Raw genomic sequence first — 15,081 nt, forward strand, 5'->3', positions numbered from 1 at the left:
ATGAATTGGCTTCAGAAAAAAAGGGGCAGCAGGTCCCCCAATTCACCTTCTTTTTTTTTTTTTTCAAAATCTGAGGAAGTGTAATAGGTTTAATTGGTGCTAGTTCAATCAGACTCACTTTGGAAGGGGAAAAGGATCTCGAAACTCTTGTTCATTTTCAAAAATATTTTGAAAATATTTGTTTATTTGTATCTTACCTTTCTCCCCAAAAGGATCCAAGGCAGCTTACATAATTAAAACAGTATTTAAAATCTAAAAACAGTAAGTATACAAATATTTTTTTAAAAAACCAAGCAAGTATTATATTAAAATGGTAACAAAGATCAATATTAATACAAAATACATTGACTCTAGACATAACGTTGGGCCAATTTAAGTTAATCACACCAAGAGCCTTTGGAAATAATAATAATAATAATAATAATAATAATAATAATAATAATAATAATAATAATAATAATAATAATAATAATAATGATGATGATGATGATGATGATGATGATGATGATGATGATGATGATAATAACAACAACAACAACAACAACCATAACCATAACCATCATCATCATCATCATCATCATCATCATCATCATCATCATCATCATCATCATCATCATCATCATAAACAACCTTAGAACTGAGGAGCTGGAAGGGACCTTATGGATCATCAAGTCCAGAACCTCTGAAAGAGGCACAGTAGGGAATTGAACTCTGCAACCAGAAGCCACTGAACTATCCAGAAATCAGTGAGAAAACTTAGAATCATCACAATTTTCAACAGGGCTTAAAACAATGCTTTCAATAGGACTTTTTTTAATTAAAATTGTCTCTAAGCCATTGTGAATTACCATCTGAATCATTTTTATCTGCATTAGTTTCTTGCTAGATGTTAAGGAAAATATGCATTCCCTCCAGTTAATATGTTTTCCTTCCAGCTACAGTATTCCTTCAAAGACAAGTGTTTTAGAAATCAGATTTACAAATTTAAGTTCACATTTATTTTCCAGCAACCAATCACAAAATACAGTGGTGCCCTGCAAGACGATGTTAATTCGTTCCATTGAAATCGTTGTTTTGTGAAAAGTGTTTCCCCATTGAAATGCATTGAAATCCTTTTAATGCATTCCAATGGGGAAAAATCGTTGTTGTCCAGTGAAAATCGCCCATAGGGAAGCCATTTTGCGAAGCGCCGATCAGCTGTAAAATCGCTGTCTTGTGAAAAACGGAAGCGCCAATCAGCTGTAAAAATCGTCATCATGTGAAAAATGGTTTGCAAAGCATGGACCAAATAATCATTCAGTGAAATCCCCCATAAGAAAAACCATTTTGTGAATTGCTATAGCGATCGCAAAACGTCATCGTCCTGCGGATTACCTGTTTTGCAGGGTAATCGTCTAGCGGGCCTCCACTGTATATGGCTAAATACAAGAGATGGTAGTGATGGAAAGAAAGCATTATAACAAATAGATTTTTTTTAAATCACTTGATAGAGCACTAATTCTAAGTAAGCACTTTAGTTAGTTCTGTGCTGTCAAGTATGAACCGACATATGGGAGTCCTAATAGTTTTTAAAGGTAAAAAATACATAAGGAATGGTTTTACCAGTTCCACTCCTCCAGTGAGCTTCTGTGGTCAAGTGAGCATTTGAATTCTGGTCTCTAGAGTCCTAGTCCATTCCTGTATCCACACAAGGTACATCTCATCTAATCTAATCCTTTGTCAACAGACTTCCCATAGTTAACTGAAGAATTTGTTCAGTGACTTCTGGCACACATCAGCTGAAATCCGGTAACAAGTTGCAACTGAATCAATGGAATTTACAGAGGAGCGGACTTACTAGATCCCCACTGAGTTAATGGACTTACTCCACTTATAACTTATTACTGGATTTCAGCCATGATGTATGCCTTGTTAATGCACACATCTAATATCCCAACAGGCCTGTATCTTGTGGAACCAATACTGAGTCTGTGGATTTTATGAACCTGTAGGTGAGTCAGACTCATGTACCACTAATTTTACATCATTTTTTGTGTTTGTGTGTGTGTTCTGTGCCATCAAGTTGGAATCAACATACAGTGACCCTAATAGAGCTTTCAAGGTAAGTGAGATATTTAAGGAGCGATTTTACCAGTTCTGCTCCCCCAGGAAGTTTCCATGAGTGAGTGAACATTCGAACCCTGTTCTCCAGAGTCCTAGTCCATCACTCTATCCACTACATCACACTGGCAATCTACACCAATTTAGTATCAGCCAATGCGGAAATAAACGTGAGGCCCACACAAAATTATTTCAGTGTTGTATATTTTCAAATGACCCATTTCAGGGCATATAACATCTATTTCTTAAAAGATCATTTCATACCAAGACCAAAAGGCCATTTTGACAGAAAGATCAAAGAGTTCTGCCAACAGAATTGACATATAAGCTTTAATTATTTTACAGATCTATCTCTGTCCTACATCTTCACATCCTTCTGTTTAGTTCCATAGAGGGTAATTTCTTTTGAAATCTATAGCACTTCTCTCAGAATCACCTCATGTCACCCTGAAAGAGCTCAAAACCAATCCAATAGATAAGTACACAGGGATGGAAATCCTTGCTTATATCATTCTCACAGGTTGGAATGAGCAATTTAAGTAGTTTTCTTCCCAATGAATTAAATTATGCCAATACACACTTTTTCATTGAGGGCAAGAAAAGGAGAAGAAGGAGGAGGTAGAGGAGAGGAAGCATGAAAGATCAGCTGCTTATTGATAAAATGATATCAAAGAACGCAAAAAGACAAAGAGCAAATCTTAACATGCCTTGGATAGACTGTAAAAAGGCATTTGACTCACTGCCACACAGCTGGATTAACACTTGCGTAAAAATTTTGGGGATTAGTAAATATCCAGAAGTTTATAAAAGATTATAAAATGAAACATGAGAGAGTGGCAAAATTAGTGCACTGGTCATTATACAAAAAATATAACTTGCCAGCATTCAAAAACCCATAGGAACATCAGGTAGAGAAGGAATCAGAAAATGACAAATTCAAGATCAAGATCTTGTGGTAGTTCCGGATACAAACTGATAGACACCTTGAACTTAACACACCAGATATAGTAGTGATAGAATGAAGAAATGTCTGGATCATTGGGGATACCAGAGTTGAAAATAAAGAATTGGAAAAACTAACAAAATACAGAGACCTGGCAATTGAAATATCTTGCTTGTGTATAAAATACACCTCAGTAGTCCCCATTGTCATTGGGGCTTTGGGAACAATATCAATAAATTTCACATAGTATTATAAGCAGTTGCTAATTCCAGAAATAACATCATCAGAACTAAAAAATATGGCAATATTAGGAACAGCATATATACTAAGTCTATATTTAACAAATACTTAGGTTTTTTGTTAAAACTTGTATCTATGTTTTCAGAATTTTGATTGACTATGCCTGGTATTTTTGAATCAGGATGAGGATGAGGATGTGCCATTAAGTCACTTCTGACTTATGGTGACTCTTTTCAGGGTTTTCTAGGTAAAGAATACTCAGAAGTGCTTTAACATTTCCTTCTTCTGGGGGTGCTGTGGGAGTGTGCAGCTTGCTCAAGGCCACACAGGCTGGCTCTGCTCACAGGAGGCGCAATGGGGAATTGATTTCCCAACCTCTGGATTGACAGCCAGAAACCTAACTCGCTAAACTAGCCAGCCAGCTTGTTACACCCTTACTAGTATAAAATGCTAGCATTCTTTGTCTGTTGTGATAGCCAACATTTATTGTTCATTCCAATTTTGCTGTGTTGTATTGATAAAACTCTAAACAGATAGGTTCTCTAGTTTGATGATTTTATTGATTGATTAATTTTATTGTTGATTTTGTTTGTTGATTTGTATTTGTATATTCCTTTGAATTTATTCTTTGTTTGTATGCTTTGCTGTAGGCCACCCAGAGAGTGTGTTGCACTATGGGGTAGTATATCAATCAATCAATCAATCAATCAATCAATCAATCAATCAATCAATCAATCAATCAATCAATCAATCAATCAATCAATCAATCAATCAATCAATCAATCAATCAATGTGCTTGCAAGTGACCATTACTAAAGTGTTTCCAGCCCTCCTCTTTGTAGCTTTCCACATCACTGAAAAACCTGCTCTGGAAAGCTTCCCATCCCTCTGAAGGAGATTTTAATGGCACAGTGGACCTACAAGGTGTGGGGGGAGGGATTGCTGCTTCCCAGCTTTCTTAATACAAGCACTTTCATCAGAACAAAGACCCTGTAGGATCTTAGCTGTTGGATAGACAATGCACAATGTTTCCCATCATGGCACAAAGAAATAATGGTTGTCAATTCCACTGCATAAAATGTTTGGAGACATGCCATACTCACATTGCATTGCCCTTTTCATTTGCATCCAATAACGACAAACTTATTAAGTTATGATAAAGGGGGAAACCCAACAAGCTACTTCTGTAGCTGCAGCTTTGGGACTCAACCCATGGGAACCGAAATTGGAGTTTGATTCTAATGGAAAATGCACCCTATAAGACTATTTACATAGTACCTTCCAAACCTGGGATCTAATTCTGACTGAGGCCGGTAGGCTGTACTGCAGTACAGATAATAAATAACATGAGTGCTTTGGCACCATGCCCTTCATAATAAAATTAAGTTCCATCAAGGAAAAGCTGAGCTACACTCAAACTTCAGTTGTGTTTCTCAGCTTCTGGTTAGAAGACATAATATATTAATGCCCTGCAACTTTCACTGGGCTTACTTTAAAATTTATATTAAGTAGATTGTTGCATTATGGTAATGTACTAAATTACCTAAAGCAAAGTAACACAATGATTAACTGACCATAAACATTGGTTTATGGTCAGTTTATAAAGTATTACAGGGATTAACATTATGCATTTTCATAACAAAGAAAATTTGTGGGAATGAAATATCTATGGGCCAACTCACTGCTATTACGAATAATAAAACAGTGGTATCGCTCCCAGTAGTCTCAGGTTGCAGCTTGCAAGTAAACTTTGTTTTAAATCATCTTTGAAAATGTCAGAGATATTCATCATTTAAAAAAATGCCCAGCACTTCCAAGCATAGAATAATGATTTCCAGTATATGTTTCTAATGTATAATGTATAACAAAATGGTTTTTGTCTCTTCACTAAAGTTAACCATCCAGTGAGTTGAGAGTGGACTCAGCTAAACCAAAAGTAAAGGAGACATGTCACAACACAGAAAGTCCTGATGGTTGGATCCATACTAAGCTAGTTTTGCTTGAATATCACTTTGTGTTATCCACTAAGTCTGAATCCAACCTATTGTTTTTTCCTTAATACAGTGGTGCCCCACATGACAATGATAATCTGTCCCATGAAAATCGCTGTTTAGAGAAATCGTCATCATGTGAAAACCCTTTCCCCATTGGAATGCATTGAAACCTGGTTTAATGTGTTCCAGTGGGGAAAATACCTCGTCGTCCAGTGAAGATCGCCCATAGGGAAGCCATTTTGCGAGCACCGATCAGCTGTAAAAATGGCTGCCCTGCGAAGCATGGGTCTGGAAAACACAGGGCAGCCATTTTGTGGAACCAAAAAAATCATTCACAGTTTGTGAAGCACGGACCTAATCAACGTCCAGCGAAAATCCCCCATAGGAATGACTGTTTTGCGAATAGCGATAGCGATTGCAAAAAGCCATCATTATGCAGATTTGTCATTTAGCGGGGTCATCATTTAGCGAGGTACCACTGTAATAATAACCATATGCCATCAAGTCCATTCTGAGTTATGGTGACCCTTTTCAGGATTTTCCAGGTACAGAATATACAGAAGTAGTTTATGATTCCCTTCTTCTGGGGGCACTGTGGGACTGACCAGCTCACCTCAGGCTACACAGGTTGGCTCTTCTCCATGGGGACACAGTGGGGAATAGAAGTGGAGAACAGAATTCCATGGGGGCATGGTGGGGAATATCTATAGCCAGATACCTGAACCACTGAGCTATCCAACCAGCATATTGTTTTTCCTTAAACAGTTAGAAAATATATTGCCACCCAACATTTTCTCAGAGCTGTATGTTTAGTCATTTTATAAACTTATGAATATGATACATTTAATTCAAGCTTTCAAAAGACTTGAGTAAACAATGTACCTGTGTTTCAGGATCTTTGCAAGCAAATATTATTGGAATCGCTGTACAAAGAAAACATGAAGAAAGAGGAAATAGCCAAGGATATGTTGCAGGGAACTGAAAACAAATTAGGCCATCACTTTTACAAAACTAAGATTTAATACAGGTCCACCAAACACATTCTTAAAATGGTGTGGGGAAGACACTATAGCCTCTGCAAGGAAACGTGGAAAATATTTCAAGCAGAAGTTCTGAAGCAACAAGTGAGAAATCACAGCACACCCATACGTTTAAGAACAAAGATACCAATCAAGATAGCTCCGCAGGTAATTTCCTTTACAGAATGAAGGCACACTTCTTGGGCCGCCTGTTCTTTAACACTAGTTTTTAGAAGTGTTAGTGAATGGCATCTGCCGCTATGAAACAAAGCATCACATCTGCCTCTTCTCAGTTTCGATTTGAGCGGCAGTTACACAAAGTGAAAACTCTATCTGAGCATCATTACAGTCAGGATGCACAATAGGAGTGCAGTGGATGATGCACTGAAAAAGGAAGGCAATTGGCTTGTTTGAATTCAACAAGTTTAGGAAAAGTTTGGATGGTGGGAGAGAGAAAGAACAGGTCTGATCATTTCAAAAGCTTATACATTTGCAATGACTTTTTGTGTTGGCTGTGAGAAACTTTGTACTAAAGGGGCATTTTGAACATCCTGATGGAATATTTGAAATCAAGTTGATTTACTGCACCTCACCCTATTCCTACACGTGTTTGCTTTGTAGCAAGTTCCTTTGTGTCCATTGAGGTTTATGATCCAGCACATGAGCTTAAGAATGTAGACAAGAAAATAGTTTTGATATGGTTGATTTATTTGCCAGAGCCTTCCAGGTGCTAGTCCTGCAAATGTATCTGAACATCAGTTGTTCGCTTCATCTCCTCCTCTTTCTCCATCATCAGCAATCTTCTTCACTGGGAAGGTCAAGCTGTTCTCATGGCCATCAAGGCCATCTGGGACTCCATGCTCTCCATATTGTTGTAACAGAGATATAAAAAAACCTGGGGGAATCACCGTGAGTCAGTGGATTGGGTCGGCATAAGAAATACAGCAGTATGCAGTGGAACAAATTTAATTACGAACTACAAAATTAAACAAAAGGATGAATAAAGGAAACAAAGCAAGAAAAAGAATTCACTGATTAAAGAAATGTGCTTGTGTTCCCCTGTCCAAAATGGTTATTGTAGAATTGGCCTTTAGTTGGTATAGGAAGAGGGTTGCCTACAGTACTCCCACCAACTTCCCTGCCAAAGTGTCTGCCATTGATGTCCCACTTTCTATGTCTCTGATGGTCTCACACCGAGGGAGGAGGTCTAAAGGAACATTCTACTTGTGTTCACTTAAACAAGAGCAAAAGGAAAAGAATATGAGCTCCCCCAGACCTCCCTGCTCAGTGAGGAATTAGGGATTGAAGGGGCAGTAGAGGTGCGGGGCCATGCCAAGATACTCAGTTGGACCACTCAAGCATTCAACCAACATTTGAACAGGGCTTTTGTGTTGCTCATATATACCCCAGTTGAAGCAATAGCATCTGATAAACAGATCTGAGCCAGTTTACACAATGAAGGGAAAAATGTGACTTGGAGGAAAAATCCTTATTGACTCCATTTATTGGCTCTGTATATTACAAAACATGAGGACGAGCAAATGCAGATGCATGGAACACATTCATGAAATCATCCCAGAGATCAACAGAAACAAAACATGAGCAGAACTCACCGAGTTTATCTTTTAGGAGGGAGAGTGTCTCAGTTTAAATTTTATTTGAACTCAAATGGTGCATTTTTTTTTTTTAGAAATATGTTGGAACTTAAATGGGTTCCTAATTAAGTTAGAACTTACCTTGCCCCACTGAAGAAAGACCTGAGAAGCAGCACTGGGGTCTACAAAGTTCCTTCTGTTGCAGTCTCCACTGCTTCCCCATTCTACCTCATCCATCCCTCTGCAAAAAAAAAAACAGCAAATCTGAGAAACAGTTCTGAACTCATAAATGCTTCAGATGCTCTAGGAGGAAATGGATAGCCTAGATCAGGTCACACCATGGAACATTTCAGTTAAGTGTCCTGCAAGAGGGTCTTCAGAGGGAGGCAGACAGGGTATTGTAACTCTGCTGCTTCTCCTGGATCTTTCTTTGGCCTTTGATACCATCAACCACGATATCCTTCTGAGATGGCTATGGAGTTTAGGAATTGGAAGGCTCCATTTTAGTGGTTCTTGTCCTTCCTCAAAGGCCAATCTCAGGTGTCAGAGCTTGGGGAAGTGAGGTCCTCCATTCAAGGTTCCCGCAGGAATTGGCTATTGGGGGTGGGGTTTGAGAAGAATAGCCAAGGTGGTTTCACTACTTCTTTCAGCATTTGCTGCTTGAGATGACTGAATGATGCTAGAGTCTACCTGATAGTTGTAGTAGCTGTGGTGGCAACCTAACACAGAGAGGATGAGCAAAAATGCCAGAATGCATCAAATTCTCAGAATTTTTTGGATTCTTATGGAAAAAAGTGCTTTCAAGAAGTTCTAGCTGCTGGATAGCTCAATGGTTTAGGCACCTGCTTGTGGAGCCATTGGTTTGGAGTTCAATTCCCCACTATGCCTCCCTAATAGGTTCTAGACTGGATGATCCATAGGGTCCCTTCCAGCTCTGCAGTTATAAGATGATAGTGATGATTTTGAATTCCTGTAATTTTTTTGTCTGTAAATATCATATGTGGAATGAACATTGGAGTGGATGCTGTGGCCCTCCAGAAGGGAAATGTAGGTAAAGGTTCCCCTTGACATTTAGTCCAGTCATCTCCGACTCTAGGGCACAGTGCTCATCCCTGTCTCTAAGCCGTAGAGCCAGCGTTTGTCCATAGACAGTTTCCACGGTCATGTGGCCAGTGCAACTAGACATGGAACACCGTTACCTTCCCACCGTGGTGGTACCTATTTATCTACTCGCATTTACATACTTTCAAACTGCTAGGTTGGCAGGAGCTGGGACAAGCAATGGGAGCTCACTCTGTCGTGTGGATTTGATCTTAGGATGGCTGGTCTTCTGACCTTGCAGCCCAGAGGCTTCTGCGGTTTAACCCACAGCGCCACCATGTCCCTTAGGAAATGTAGAGAAATGTAGTAAGGCCTATAAACTAGACATCACAAAGACCTAAGCCAACCACATGAAGCACAAGGGTCTGCTGTCTTGTGGGCAAAGTGGCATGTGAAGGAATAGTCTGGCAGGGCTTGGGTTTTTGTTTTTAAAATGCTACTGTGCGTCATTCTGCAGGAGGTGCACTTCAGTAAGTCAGGACTGTGTCGCATCAACAGCAAAAGGAGTTAGTTAGTTTGGGACTTATTCCTTGTGGACTGTGGCTGACATTCTTGTTGTGAATGTAATTCTGCTTTAGAAGTGTAAATAGCTCTCATGTGGTGACTCTAAGCTTCCAGCTAATCCATAATTGAACTGACAGAAGCAAGAGAGAATAAAAGAATATTCCTAGATATAGACATTCATTCTCATGGAAAGAGGTTTATTTAATGTAAATGTAAACAATTACTTTTCCCTTAGACTATTTGGGTAGCGCAGAGAGTACTTTGCGAAAACAAATAGACACGGCAATTGAGCAGTGAGAAGAGTACAAATCTATATGTAGATAACAGAGATGAATTTGATAAAAAAAGAACACCTATAAATAAGCATGCAAGACACCTGCCCTAGTTTCTAGCTCTTTGCCTCCTTGATATGTGTTTATTCTTTTTTCCTCCTCACATTATGATTCTGTCATTTGATTATTCCCCTTGCATTGAAGCAAACAGACCATGAAAGCAAAAGACCCAGGCCCTGTTTTAAGAGGATTTTATCAGACTTTCTGGATCATAACAAACCTATGACTAGGAAGCTAAGGATAGACACCTCTAGCTCATGAGCTCAATGCAGCTATGAAGGTTCCCTAAACTCAGGAAAGCTTCTTCTGTTGTTGTTTCTGATCAATTATTAGTGACAACAGGATACCTAAGCACCCACCATAGAACTGATCTATGCTTTTTTCAGCCTTAAAAGATTCAAAGGCAAAACTCATACTATGCAAACTTACTTTTGATTGTCTTTTCCCATGTGGTCTTCAGCTCCAACTCAGTTGTCTCCCTGAGGCAGTAGTGCAGCAACTAATTCCGGATCAAAGTCTCTCTGTCTCTCTCTTTCACACACAGACACACAGACACAGACACAGACACAGACACAGACACAGACACAGACACACACACACACACACACACACACAGAGAGAGAGAGAGAGAGAGAGAGAGGTGTTGTGAAACTGCATCAATTTAACTGTGCCACTAGGAATTTTAGTAATGAAGAAACAGAAGGCTACAACAGGATTGCATACAAAACTGTGGTAAGGTATCAAGTGATAATAGTCTATATTATTAGCAAAGGATTATAAACCATACAAATCTATAATAGTACCTCTGGCTTTCCAATGGCCATAAGAGACAAATTAATGCAAAGCTGTATGACAAGGCAGCACAGACATTTGAGAAAGGTTGGTTTGCCCATTTTATATGATGTTTCTGGCCTGAAAAGGATGATATTTAAATGGAAACTGGAATTCTCCCCCATCAATATATCAGCCCTGTATTTTGACTGCTCAGGAGAGAAGAGTGCTAACCAATTTCTTCTCCCAACTTTTGAATACAACTAGTTTACAATTAGTGTCCGTCTTTTCTGGTCACATTGCTTGGCACTACTGAAGACCAATAATTGTGAATTTTTCTGCATTACACATGTTTTGCTGGGCCTTTTACTAACTCTATTTAAGCTGGCTTGTCAGTTTTGGCTGGAAGGAACTCCTGTTATGTAAACGGAACAGTAACACTTGAAAAGTTTTCGCTTTGAATTAGAGAAGCTTAGTCAGACCATTAAGCCATTCTAATTAATCTTTAAAATGAAAATAAACACATTCCTCAGAGAGTCACAACAGAAATCTTTTTTCCCCCCTTAAAAACAAAAGGGGGTGTAGGAGAAGAACCAACTTGGATCATTTTCTTCTTTTCTTCTTTTTTCCTTTTTGCATCGTGAAAGGGCTAATAAAACATAGCAAACTCTAAATAGTTTTTGGGTAGAGGGGAAAAGATGTGTCAAACTATGCTCTGCCTTGCTTCCTTCTGCTCACAATGTATCTAACTAAAACAAATGGTGTTCTTGTTCTTTCTGTCTGTTGTTCAATCTGTTTGGAAAGTATCCATCACTCTACAGCCAACCATAATATTTGACACTTCCTGACATCATGAAAGCCACCATCTGTCTATCACTGAAGCCCAGCATTTCTTAAAGACGGCTTGGCCTGATCTTTAATCAAGGTTGAATGCAGAGAGCACTTTAGAAGGAACATTTGAGAAGATCTGACAGCGGGAATCTGTGTAAAAAAAATAATAGTCATGTTTTATTTAGGCTTAGGCTGAACACCGAAGGAAACATGCAGCTCCTTTTGGGAAAGCTTGGGTTTCTCTTTCAATTAGACCAAATCTTGCACTTATCCTTGCAAGTATAGCTAATGAAGTTAGACTCCTAGGAAACTAATCAGAACTCCAGTCAAACTCAAAGCAGTCCATTAACTAGCTGCACTTTTCCAGATTAATCAAATATTAAAAACCAGAAGTGCTTGCAAAATAAACAATATAAGGAGAATAACACATGTGGGGAGGGAGAAGAAGAAACCCAAAGTTGGCAAAGCCAACGGGCAAAGCCAATTTGCAGACATCTTGCTCGGGCTTCCCAAAACAAACAGCAGTCAAAAACCTACCTACAGCATTTGTCTTTTCCAGCCCATGAAAAGTTTGGTAAGGGCTTCATAGCCAAACATGACATAACACTGTCAGCTCTTTTCCAGTCTGCACTCAGCCTTTCCTGTGCTCCTGGAAGCAACAAGCCTTCCCTTTCCAGCCCTGGCCTCTCCTGCCATCCTGGCCAGCCATCTTACGAGCTTCCCGTTGCTCGGGTGCCACCTTCATCTCTAGAACTGCCAAGGTCTCAGAGTGTCAGCTGAAGTCTCCAAGATTGCTTTGTTTTCCAGGTCTCCAGATAGGGAGAGACATTTTGAGGTGAATGGTGCTGGAGGAGGAGAAAGTTTGACTCTATTGTGTATGTTGGCTCCAATGCCTCTTCCCCAGTTCTAACTTTTTCAGTATAAAAGTATTTGTACATGAGCTGAGCAATGAATATTTGTTTAGGAGTTAGAATAGAAATCTACATGTCTATCAGTCAGTCAGTCAGTCAGTCAGTCAGTCAGTCAGTCAGCCTGCCTCTCTCTCTCTCTCTCTCTCTCTCTCTCTCTCTCTCTCTCTCTCTCTCTCTCTCTCTCTCTCACACACACACACACACACACACACACACACACACACACACACACACACACACACACACAATTTTGAAAATATTACACAGGGGTCCACCCCTTGTGATATCCTAAGGGCCCAAACAAGACTCTATGGTTCTGGCAATGAAATCCCAAGAAATGGGAAGCAGATTACTTGGAAAGCCTATTCAAGGCACAGCCTCAGCAAAAGGATAGCATTAGCACAAGGAAGTTCATTTCCCATCTGTCCAGGAACCAATTGAAAGATAGATCAGTGCTTGTGCATCCCAAGCAAATATTTAGACCAGCTGCATAGATTTAGCAGGGCTGGGTGGAAATGGCATTTGCATCACGTGAGGAAGGAGACCCACCATCCTCTTACCTCCACATGTTGACAGATGTATATTTTGTGATCATCATTAAGAAGATGAGAAAGAAGACAGCTGTGGTTTCATGCAACAAATTTCTTTCTTTGTGTCAGAAGCACCACAGTACAATAACATATCAGACCATTTTTGCCCAGTAACAGGCAATATCAAGACTATATGGAACATCTAGCATCAGATCTTCCATACTACATGTTGAGAGGCCTAAAGTAGGTTTGGAGTTACCTTCTCTGCTCTGCTCTCACAAAGACTTGTGTCAGTGCAAAACCCCAATTTTCTTATATTCATCTTGATTCTGCCAACTCCAGTCTGCAGCCTAATGACTTCAAGTTAACTCAGTTCTCTGTGCAACTGGAAGCTAGACCTCCCTGGGGTTCCATCCATTTCAAGAGGTGGTAGTTCTCTCTTTCCCCATGATAGTCCTGGCATTCTCTGCTCTTCCTTCAAGATGCACAGACATTTTAACCAGGATGGGTAGAATGGTAGTCAAAGAGTAGATGCTCATTTGATGTAGATGCAGCAAATGTGAAAAGTGTGGTGCATACACCTTTGAACACCTGCATATGTCTGTCTGGGATTATACCAGATGTATGTGCACTGATGTCTATGGATATATGTACAGTCTTGTATTTACATTAAAGGTGTGGGGCCTATGCCTCACCAATTGCTGCTGGACTCCAATTGTCATCAGCTGCTGGATCCCCCACCTGCAAATCTTGCTGGACTCCAGTTCCTATCCACTCCCATTGCTTTATATGATTGCCATGAAGAACACGACATTTTGCTTAACCATCATTTGTAGAATTCTAAGATTTCATTTTATGAATGTCAGCTAGCATCAAATGAGGGGTGTTAAGTTAACCTTCATGGATTGCTGCCTTGTCGTGGCGAAGGGGCTTGAGTAACTCAGAGAAGCTATGGGCTATGCCGTGCAGGGACACCCAAGACGGACAGGACATAGTGGAGAGTTCCGACTAAACGCAATCCACCTGGAGTAGGAAATGGCAAGCCACTCCAGTATCTTTGCCAAGAACGCCCCATGATCAGAAACAAAAGGCTAAAAGATATGACGCTGGAAGATGGGCCCCTCAGGTCGGAAGGCGTCCAACATGCTACTGAGGAAGAGTGGAGGACAAGTACAAGTAGCTCCAGAGCTAATGAAGTGGTTGGGCCAAAGCCGAAAGGACGCTCAGCTGTGGACGTGCCTGGAAGTGAAAGGAAAATCCAATGCTGCAAAGAAGAATACTGCATAGGAACCTGGAATGTAAGATCTATGAACGTTGGGAAGCTGGAGGTGGTCAAACAGGAGATGGCAAGAATAAACATCGACATCCTGGGCATCAGTGAACTAAAATGGACAGGAATGGGCGAATTCAGCTCAGATGATTATCATATCTACTATTGTGGGCAAGAATCCCGTAGAAGGAATGGAGTAGCCCTCATAGTCAACAAAAGAGTGGGAAAAGCTGTAATGGGATACAATCTCAAAAATGATAGAATGATGTCAATACGAATCCAAGGCAGACCATTCAACATCACAATAATCCAAGTTTATGCACCAACCAGCATTGCTGAGGAGACTGAAATTGAACAATTCTATGAAGATTTACAACACCTTCTAGAACTGACACCAAAGAAAGATGTTCTTCTCATTCTAGGGGACTGGAATGCTAAAGTAGGGAGCCAAGTGATAAAAGGAACAACAGGGAAGTTTGGCCTTGGAGTTCAGAATGAAGCAGGACAAAGGCTAATTGAGTTTTGTCAAGAGAATAAGCTGGTCATCACAAACACTCTTTTCCAACAACACAAGAGGCGACTCTATACATGGAAATCACCAGATGGGCAATATCGAAATCAGATTGATTATATTCTCTGCAGCCAAAGATGGAGAAGCTCTATACAGTCAGCAAAAACAAGACCTGGAGCTGACTGCGGTTCTGATCATCAGCTTCTCATAGCAAAATTCAAGCTTAGACTGAAGAGATTAGGAAAAACCACTGGGCCACTCAGGTATAATCTAAACCAAATCCCTTATGAATACACAGTGGAAGTAAAGAACAGATTTAAGGAACTAGATTTGGTGGACAGAGTGCCTGAAGAACTTTGGATAGAGGCTCGTAACATTGTCCAGGAGGCAGCAACGAAAACCATCCCAAAGAAAAGGAAATGCAAGAAA

General features: G+C 39.9%; 1 long non-coding RNA gene across 1 annotated transcript; it reads right to left on the reverse strand.

Moving 5' to 3' along the window:
- Nucleotides 1–1,703: 1,703 nt before the first annotated feature.
- Nucleotides 1,704–13,646, reverse strand: LOC140707989 (uncharacterized). The gene is made up of 3 exons (XR_012088116.2): nt 10,258–13,646; nt 8,033–8,132; nt 1,704–7,191 (listed from the first exon to the last, which is right to left on the reverse strand). It is a non-coding gene; the product is annotated as an uncharacterized LOC140707989 (long non-coding RNA).
- Between the last annotated feature and the right edge of the window lie 1,435 nt (nt 13,647–15,081).

The sequence above is a fragment of the Pogona vitticeps genome, chromosome 6, assembly GCF_051106095.1.
Source record: "Pogona vitticeps strain Pit_001003342236 chromosome 6, PviZW2.1, whole genome shotgun sequence".
In the NCBI taxonomy this organism is placed as follows: Eukaryota; Metazoa; Chordata; class Lepidosauria; order Squamata; family Agamidae; genus Pogona; species Pogona vitticeps.